This window comes from Anguilla rostrata, chromosome 9 (genome assembly GCF_018555375.3).
Source record: "Anguilla rostrata isolate EN2019 chromosome 9, ASM1855537v3, whole genome shotgun sequence".
In the NCBI taxonomy this organism is placed as follows: domain Eukaryota; kingdom Metazoa; phylum Chordata; class Actinopteri; order Anguilliformes; family Anguillidae; genus Anguilla; species Anguilla rostrata.
The window spans coordinates 9,216,304-9,225,425 of record NC_057941.1 but is presented as its reverse complement, the minus strand read 5'-3'; the positions used below and the strand labels follow the sequence as shown (position 1 = coordinate 9,225,425).

Sequence of the window (9,122 nt, the reverse complement as noted above, 5' to 3'; positions counted from 1 at the left end):
CCGGTGGGCTTTTGAGAAAGTAAATAGAAAGAGGAATCTGGAGGAACTAATATAGCCTGACCTTCGATACGACCCGGACTCAACCTGGTCGGCATAAATTGTGTGATTAATTCATAGCTTAACGTTAGTGTAGGGCGCGCTGAACCTTTCAACGCGGCTCCAGAGTGTGACAAGAGTAGGTTCCCCCTCCCCCGTGTCATTCAATCTTTGAACGGGAGAACGGGACAAACGGCGGAGGACAGGACAGCGGGGAGGCAACAAACCACTAGCCAGTTATCACCGAAATACAAGCGCTAGCATTTGTTGCGGGTTACTGATATTTCCTTAGAGGGATTTATACATGTGCCCTTACATGCAGTGCTGCACTTGCAGCGCGAGTAAGAGAGACACAAGGATACGGATTTAACAGATTCAAGGGAAAGCGCGCTCGGGGTTTAAATCGTTTTTTTATTTTTATTTAGACATCTATGCGATTAGATTTTTGCGATCTAAATCAACATTTGGCATCCTTTGTGGGTCTGCTACGAAAATAGAGCCTCGATAACGGGTAAGCTTAACTTTCTCAAATAAATTTGATTTGAACATGCCATCGAACAGCAGCGTATGGCATACGATATGTTTTTGAGAATTTTCTCGTTTGATTCCCTGCAATTACCTCACCATGCGTTTGGCCATTGTCTCGGTGGTCCCCCTACGAGCCGATTCACTCTGACGTCTAGCTAAATTAATAACATTAGGCTTGTGTATGTTAACCACAGCATGCTAGCTATTTTGCTTTCTTAAAAAGCAACATTGTCAATAAGATTGTTTTTATCGCAACCTTAAACATAATTGTAAACAAAAATATCAACGAATTCCGCTGTGCTCCAATAGGTATGTTAAGGGCACTGTAGCTGTTCTCGACATCATCAAACCAGCAAGCTATGCTATGTTTATTTATCATTTAAAAGTAGCTATAATTCATTTTGTGAAGTGGCCAGGCTATAAACTATGGGCTCTCGTCGGTTTGTCTTTCTTAAGATAAGACAGATATTAGCTATATGTGCATATAAATGAGCTTTATTCCAAATGAATAACGTACGCAAATGGCAGGATGGCTAACTGATTAATCGCGTTTATAATAAACAGTGGGCTATTTAGTAGCCTGTCAACCGAACCGTACAAATTGCAACATGTTGCGACACTGGATTTATTTTCTGTCCGGCATGAAACGACGGGAGACAGATTATGTGAGATTTGCAGACCATTTAATGCTGGTGTTAATGCTAGTATTATTACCGAAGAAGCTGCTAATTTACCCCCTCGCCTTTCCTTTAGGGTGGGTTTTTCTTAATTGTGAGACGAGGTACAATGCAGTACCGTGATGGAAACGGTGCTTTATCTTCTCGTCTTTATTCACGTTTTCGATCTGCGCCTGTCGACATCCATTCATTCTGCATTGTCCTGTATCTCATGGTACGCTGGGACAAACTCATTCCACCGACTAGGCAGGCTACGTGGATCTGTAGCCTTATTTTACTAGCTATCTTCAGAAAGCTGTAAAGGGCAAATTATTTGAATTGGCGATGTTGAATCACATGTTATCGTACAGGCTCTGGGGGTCAGAAGTCCGCTCCGCCGGTCCAGGGTTGCCACAAAGGATAGTCATGAAAAATTAGTTTTTAAGATCCCCGTACCCCTTTACACCCCTCTATTTAGCCTACTCGATGTGAGGAACAAAGTCATTACGTTTGCATCTTTCCACATTCATGCAGTGCACTGAATTTCAGTAATTGTACAAGGATCTAAAAGTTATTTTGTTGATGTGGCGTGTGACAGACATATGGGATACCTTCAGGAGCCATTATGCCGTCTTACTGGGTGATTTAGGTCATTAGGCTTCCTTTGTTACCACACTCAGACACTGGCGGCGCGGACCCCATCCCCCAGCAGGTGTATGCCTTTCGGAGCGATTCATTTTTACTTAACTTCGATTTAAAATACGTCGACGTTAATATTAACTTGACCACAATTATGCCCAAAACCACATATGAAGAGGTTTGTAGCACATTAGAAGAGGTTTGTTTACGTGTGTCTCTGTGTGCGATATAAAGATGCATCTAACTATATATAGGTCTACTGTTTGTTTCATTTAAGCCCTTTTCTTTTACCCATTCGGTTGCCTGCGTTTTTAAAAGAAACTTCTTAAAGGCTGACCTATCAGTATAGAATATTTAGGGTATTTTTTAAAGTACAAGAGTGTATTGAAAACATTAAATTAGGCCTTGAGAAAATGACTGAGAAGGGCAATTTCAGAAGTGTTGTGGAAAGGCGTGCATGTGGCTTTAGAGGACATAAACCAAAGCTGTAATTTTGGCAGGAAGTTTATAACACAGCTGGGGAGTTGGATGAAAGGCAGATTGAGATTTAGAAATAAATAAAGATAGAGATAGAGCAGACACATGCACTTTTACCATAGAATTGGAGATGCAGAAAGAAATTGGCATGTTAAAGGGGGCCAGATTGCTTAAAGGTCCAGAAATATGGAAATTCTTTGCTGGTGCATTGTTTTTATAGTTTTTTTGCATTCACAAATGGCCCAGAAATACTTTAAAATGATTTTTGGGGAAAAAAAAAAAAAAAGATTGGCTTGTTTTCCACCTTGGATAAACAGCAGGGTTTTCAGTGGGCGGAGTTAAGTGGGTACAATGCACATCAATAGAACGCTAAGACCTGTGAAATCCTTTCCACTTGTAATATGTAAATGATGCTCTTGCCACTTTTGTGCAGGCTAGCTAAGTTGGAAATGCCTAAACATTGTGCCTTTTCTGGATGCAGAAACACCAATAAGCCTTTTTCTTCTCCAAAAAAAGAAATGGGTTTCATTTCTGTAGGCCTGTGGGCACTGCAATAACCACAACAGTTAATATTTGTAGTGTCCATTTTCACGAGAAGGACTTCACCAACTATCTACAAAATCACAGTGACTTTGCTTGAAAGCTTGCAGTGCTGCATGGTGCATGAAAAACTGAGTTTCTGGAAGATATCTGACCTGTTCCATTTCAGTGAGATTTGGGGTGTGTCAGTCATGAGCAGTAGTTTCCCCATGTCACCTTATATTTCCAGAAAGGTCTGCGCACCTTTGGGCCAGAAGTTTCTGTGGCCGGCGATTTCTGGACAGGTCACAATAATTGTGTTTATTACAATTAAATGGTTATAATTAGGTTAAAACCCTGAAAGAAATTTTAAGAAGACTATGAATTGTCACTTCTAGGGAATAATAACCACGGATTGAATCCAGTTTCCTGGACCATTAACACAACAGTAAGATTGATGGCTTTAAAGCAAATTCTGGCAATATCATAGCGAGGCAAAATAAGGAACTGAGCAATGGTGTATAATGAAAGAAGTGAAAAGTAACATTTGAAAGCAGAAACCATAAGGATGGAAAGTCAGCATTTAGAGAACTGAAGTATTTATGGGGCAAAGGGACCAAAGCTGGTACCAGGAGTTTTGCAGGGTATGCTGTTAGAGAGTGATTGAGTTCTTGACTGAAGTGATTGAATATCACAAACAAGTTGTCAGGACTGATGACAGGTTATTAATTCTTGTTCAAGGGGAGCAGAGAAGAGTCAGGGGTGACCCTTAGGTGTTTTGCAGAATGGAGCAGGGAGACGGGGATTATAAAGTTAAATTAAGAGGGTGCTCAAGCAGAAAGGAATAACCGGTCTGATTTTGGGGGGTGGGGGGGAGGGGGTCAATTTAAAATGGCGGAAGGAAGAATATTCAGTCTATGCATTACAGAAATTATCACTTAAAGTGAAGGGACCAGATCACTTATGCTCTAGAACTTCACGCAGGTTTGATAGTATTTCTGTATGCAACTGTTTAACTATCATGTCTGGAAATCATCATATTTTGTTAAAAGTATATGTTGTTACTTGTGTTTATTGTGGTAATATATATAATATAATATACCAAATATAGACTGATACGTTTTCAGCTTTAGGCAACATATAAGGTTTTATAGTACCGTAGCACTAGGCATAACCAGTCTTCTGATTTGGCATTGTAATAAAGTTCTCATCAAGCTCTTCTCCAGCATCCATAGACAGCATAATTCAAAAGGGAAATGGCTTTGTACTCTCTCTTTCATCATAAAATTTGAACGATAGGAACATTTTATTGACATGTCAACATGGTTGATTGACATAATACAGGTGCGCACACATGCGTATGATTGATTTAGAAATCGCATGAAAATCGATGTGCAAGCATTTTTCTGTTCTTCCCGACTACCTCAGCAGGAATCATTTTTCCAGCTTTTAGCAGTGCTGCTATAGAAAGCAGGATGTTTCATTCATTTCACTCTGAGTGCTGGTATTCGTCTGCAGATAGCGAAAACGCCATTTTTCAGTCGTCGGGTGAATTGTTCATTTAAAACCAGGCCTTCTGCTCAGGATATCGATCAGACTGTCATGACCTGTGCTTTCCTGCACGGCACACAGCTGTTGGCGGGTTTCTGTCTTCAGGAACTGCGCTAACTGGGACCAAGGTATTATGGCCATAAATTGAAACCTGAAGAAAGAGTGAAAGAGATACTGAGGAGTTCTGTGGCCTGAAGCTGAGAGGCACAGGGCAGAAGTGGTACGCTTGCGCGAGGCCGCCTTGGGCCATGGTGTTCTCTCATGCGTGAGAAAGGCTTGAAACCTCGCTTTTTGAGTCTGTTTCTTTTTAGGCTGTCCATTTTTGGTCCATAGTGGTCTGAGAGCTCTTAAGTGTTGGTCTAACGGTCTTTACAGTGAGGTTTGTGAGGTTTTTTCTTGCTCGCTATCTATGGTTGCGAGTGTCATTTTAGCCACACAGAAACTGCGGCCATTTGACTGACCCGGATATGATGCAGCAGCAGGAACACAACTTCACAAGCGAAATGTATGGTGAGCCTAAATTGGCCAAGTGGACCTACACAATATCAGAAAGTAGCGCTGGTGCAATTAAGCAATTAGCAGCGGCGAGACGAACACTCCTGTCCCGTCTGGTTGGAATGTCAGAGGAGCAGCCGTTGAGTGATGGAAGCTGGGGAATGCAAACAGGGCCCCACAGAGTGCTGATGCTCCCAATCCCTTCCATACAAACTTGCTTCAACTCCTGTCACTCACGCAGATGCATTGTACTGTGCCGGACCGCGGCCGTGCAGCTATGCCGTGTCATCACTATAACTACCGGTGTTATTGTTCGTGTAGCGTGTGCAGTTATTGGAGCAGCGTTCCCTGTTGTGTGTTTCAGCTTTTCGGTCCCTTCCAGATTTACATAAACTAGCGGCTTGCGTGTGTTGCTGCGTCGATTGAGTATCCTTCCTCTTTTCTAATAATGGATTCACAGATTCAGTTTGTAGCCTATATGTTATTGTATATGTTGCTGTGATTGTGAAACTGTTTCCTGTCATGCTGAAAGAAACCCATAGAATATTACATTCGGAATAAACACGTTAACCCGTCTTATGTCCCCATGACTCTAGCCAAACTACTGGCAACTTTAGCAGTGTTACTGCATTTATGAAACAGAAGACAGTCCCATGTAATTTACACATATTTAGTGTAACTAGCTTATCCTTTGACACTTCCTGGTTGATGTGCTGTAAATGCAAACTGCAGTATTGAATTCACCAGTGTGCACTGTAGTAGGCTCTGTAGTGAGAGCTGTTATTTCAGTGACAATTCTGCTGAATAAAATTAAGTTTTCTGCTGGATTTTTTAAGCAGCTGTCATATTCCAAGCATTTTCAAGATTTCATTTCGGAGACTCCACAGAAAACTACCTGACAAATGTGAAGACAGATTAGACAGTGTTGTGTCGAGTTTTTTTTTTCTTTTTAACATTTTTTACTTCATTCAGGTCTTATTAAAAAACAAATAGATATATTGGCCAACTTATTAATACTAAGATTCAGCTGTCCTGAAAAACCAACCATTGCAATTTTGTAGTTTTTTCCCCCTGGAGCTAAATCTCCTGGAAAGTAGGCCTAAATAAAGAAACTTGGAGATTTTTGACAATGGTGTGTATGGTTTTTCCATAGCATTTTTCCGGTTTAATCTTTCACGAGATTTCATGTATTTGTCCCAAATTTTTAACCCCCAGATGGTATTTACAGTAACAAGGCATGTCCACATATTTAATCTGCATTTTGCCTCAAACTTATTAGTAATTAATTTAATGTGCTTTTAATTGTAATTTTCATGATCCCACAGTGTGTTTTGGGGTTCAGAAACACATGGCTCTTCTTTACTCGCTCCGTGGTTAGTGTATAGTCAGCCTATTGAGATATTTTTAGAAAGCTAGCCCAAATGTGACTTTCAAAATTTGGTTGACATACATAAAACGGCTGCCGTGCGGTAGTTTCATCTTTTTGGTTAAACCCTAAACAAGCAGCACCATCATGTCCAGACTGCATCCATACCCCCATTGCTGTTACCCCATTTCTTTGTTGTTCAGCTTTATAACCTCTTTTTCCATTGCTGAACTTTTGAAAACTTGCAGTTGGACGTTTCCTTGCAGTGTAAATTCTGGTTATCTTCAACTGCCAAAAATTACATAGCAACAAAGACAGCGCTCATCCACTTCCGACGAAACCAAGGTTTGTGTGCGAGTGAAAGAATGCACCTCTTTTTATGCTCATGTCATAACACAGAAGTTCAGATGTATACGCAGATGTAAAACAAAGAGTCAGTGTGTCCAAAAGAAATGTTCCATAGTCAAATTAGTGCGTGCCATCTGATACTGATGTCCCCACAGGTTCACAGCACTCAGTAACACACAGTGGAGTCCCATTCTTTTTGCTGCCCCTGCCCTTCAGAGGCAGAGAACGCGGTTTCCAGGATGTGCTAGGGAACGCTCCTAGGGTACAGCTCCAGAGCGCAGCTCCAGAGTGAAGCTCCAGAGCGCAGCTCCAGAGTGAAGCTCCAGAGTGCTGCCCCAGACTGAATCTCCAGAGTGCATCTGCAGAGTGAAGCTCCAGAGCGCAGCTCCAGAGTGAAGCTCCAGAGTACATCTGCAGAGTGAAGATCCAGAGTGCATCACCAGAGTGCATCTGCAGAGTGAAGCTCCAGGGTGCAGCTCCAGAGACCAGCTCCAGAGTGAAGCTCCAGAGACCAGCTCCAGAGTGCTTGTTGGGCCAAGGCAGCCTGGCTCTTGTCTGGGTCCTGGGAAAGGAGACTGGAGCACAGGAACGCCTCAGCCCAGGAGCTGTAACCCTGGGCTGGGTAAAGCAGCGGAAAAAGGGTCACGAGGGTGCACCGTGTGGGCCGGGTCGCTTCGGCCAGCGTGTGCACCGTGGACCTGCGCATATCTGTGACGTGCTTGTGTGTAACGGCCATGCGCACGTTTCTGCGAATGTCTCTGGTTTCCCCTACTCTGCTGAGAAGCTAAAATAGGAGCAAGCCTCTCCTCTGCTGTAGCGGTGTCTGGCTGCCTCTTTTGCTACATATGAGTAAACAGCAGAACAGCTCTAATGAGTTATTTGCCTTCTTGCCTGTGCAGTGAATGACAGCCCACCCAAGCCACACACACTTAATTTGGCTTGTGCCTGAGAGGATATGGTCACATCATAACTTCTGCATATCTCTTATTTTGCTTAATCATCGTTTTTTTTTTTTTTTTCCCCAGACACTGCAGTAGTCTGCTGATATCATTATGCATAAGCATTAATAATGGACCGGCGGTTGAGACGTGCTCCTTTACGTGATCCGAAATTGATTCTGGAGCCATATGTGACATCTGCGTCTCGAACCAGGGCAGCCGAGTCGTTTCCCTGAGGCAGTGCAACTTCGGTTGGAGGAGTCTCCGGGTCGTTAAAACATTTCACGGTCACTCTTGATTGGGCTGGGGCTTTGTGTCCCGCTGACCTCATGAGCTGGGGCTTTGACCCACGGGTCAGCCCGGGGGACGGGGGCATTTTCGAGGCATCGGCGCATCACGCCACACTCATGTCTTTATAGCGCTCCTCCTTGGCTTTAGGCCATTAGCATGTGCTAAATGTGCTGCCCATTGTTGGAGCTGGAGTTCATACCCACCCCAGCCATGTCTGCCACATTTCTGATACGTGCCGTATCTTTGCCACTGTTTGTATTTGAACCGTTCACAGTCCTTTTAGTGCCATGGTTTCAGGAAGTCAGAGGCGTTCTACTGTGTGTCAAGAAAATGGGGTTGTACTAACGGATTCATCAACTTTATTTCTGAGAACACAATGCCTTTAACTGGCATAAAAGCCGGAGATTTTATTACAGCCGTCTGGCCTAGGCACCCGGACTGAGTCTGGAGGGCGGAGTCGCTGATTGGCCGGGGTGAGGGTCGCGATCGGGGGGCCCGGGGCCTGATTTAGGGGCGGAAGGCGGACGGGGGTGATGAAAGGCCCGGGCCACGCCCTGCGGCTCGGGTCACTGCGCTCTCTCCCCGACGGGGAGGGGAGGCCGGAGAGGAGGCGGGGCCGGCGGCCGGCTTCAAACGGCCCTAATCTCCCGAATTAGGCCACGGGGAGAAGGAGAGAGGGAGGCAGGAGGAGGGAGGCGGGAACCAGGACAGAAGTAAACAAGATCAGATTAGCAGCGCCGCAAAGGAATCAAAGAGGTGCGCGGGGGACTGCACGGAGGAGTGGAACTTAAATCTGTGTGCAAGGGAAATGGTGTTTTTAGAGTTGGGGTGGGGGTGGGGGGGTATAGTCTATTAATGGTGGCCTTGGGGAACTAAACTTATAAAAGGCAGTTGTGATTGCCCAAATGTAAAGTGGTTTGGGTTAATTTATAATTCCAGTCATTCCTCAATTAATCATAAAGCTATAGGCGCTATGCAGAGAAACCGATTGTTTGCAAGCAGCATTTTATATCACTGTTACAGTATGTGTCCATGATACATGCACCCAATAGAAATTAAATGGTAATTTCCCCTAGAGAGAGAGTGTAGTGAGGTGCAACATGCTGCTTAGGCACACAAGGTGCACAATGCGTGCAGTATGTGGTGTTTTTTTGTGTTGCTGTTGTGACTTGTAGTCAGATGGTTGTATCAGTCTTAACTGAACACCCAGGCAGGCGGTGGGTTGTTCCCTACGCGATGTCTCAGTGAATTGCAGTTGACCTGCCACTGTACTGTAAG

At 43.9% G+C, this 9,122-nt stretch overlaps 1 protein-coding gene across 3 annotated transcripts in view; it reads left to right on the top strand.

The window, feature by feature from the left end:
* LOC135262855 (spectrin beta chain, non-erythrocytic 1-like) overlaps nt 1-9,122 on the top strand; it is a 69,136-nt gene continuing 60,014 nt past the window's right edge. The window contains exon 1 of one of the 3 annotated variants that reach the window (XM_064350175.1): nt 1-547. The gene's annotated coding sequence lies outside the window, so the exon portion shown is untranslated. The remainder of the gene's footprint in view (nt 548-9,122) is intronic. The other 2 variants (XM_064350171.1, XM_064350173.1) reach the window with 2 other exon arrangements.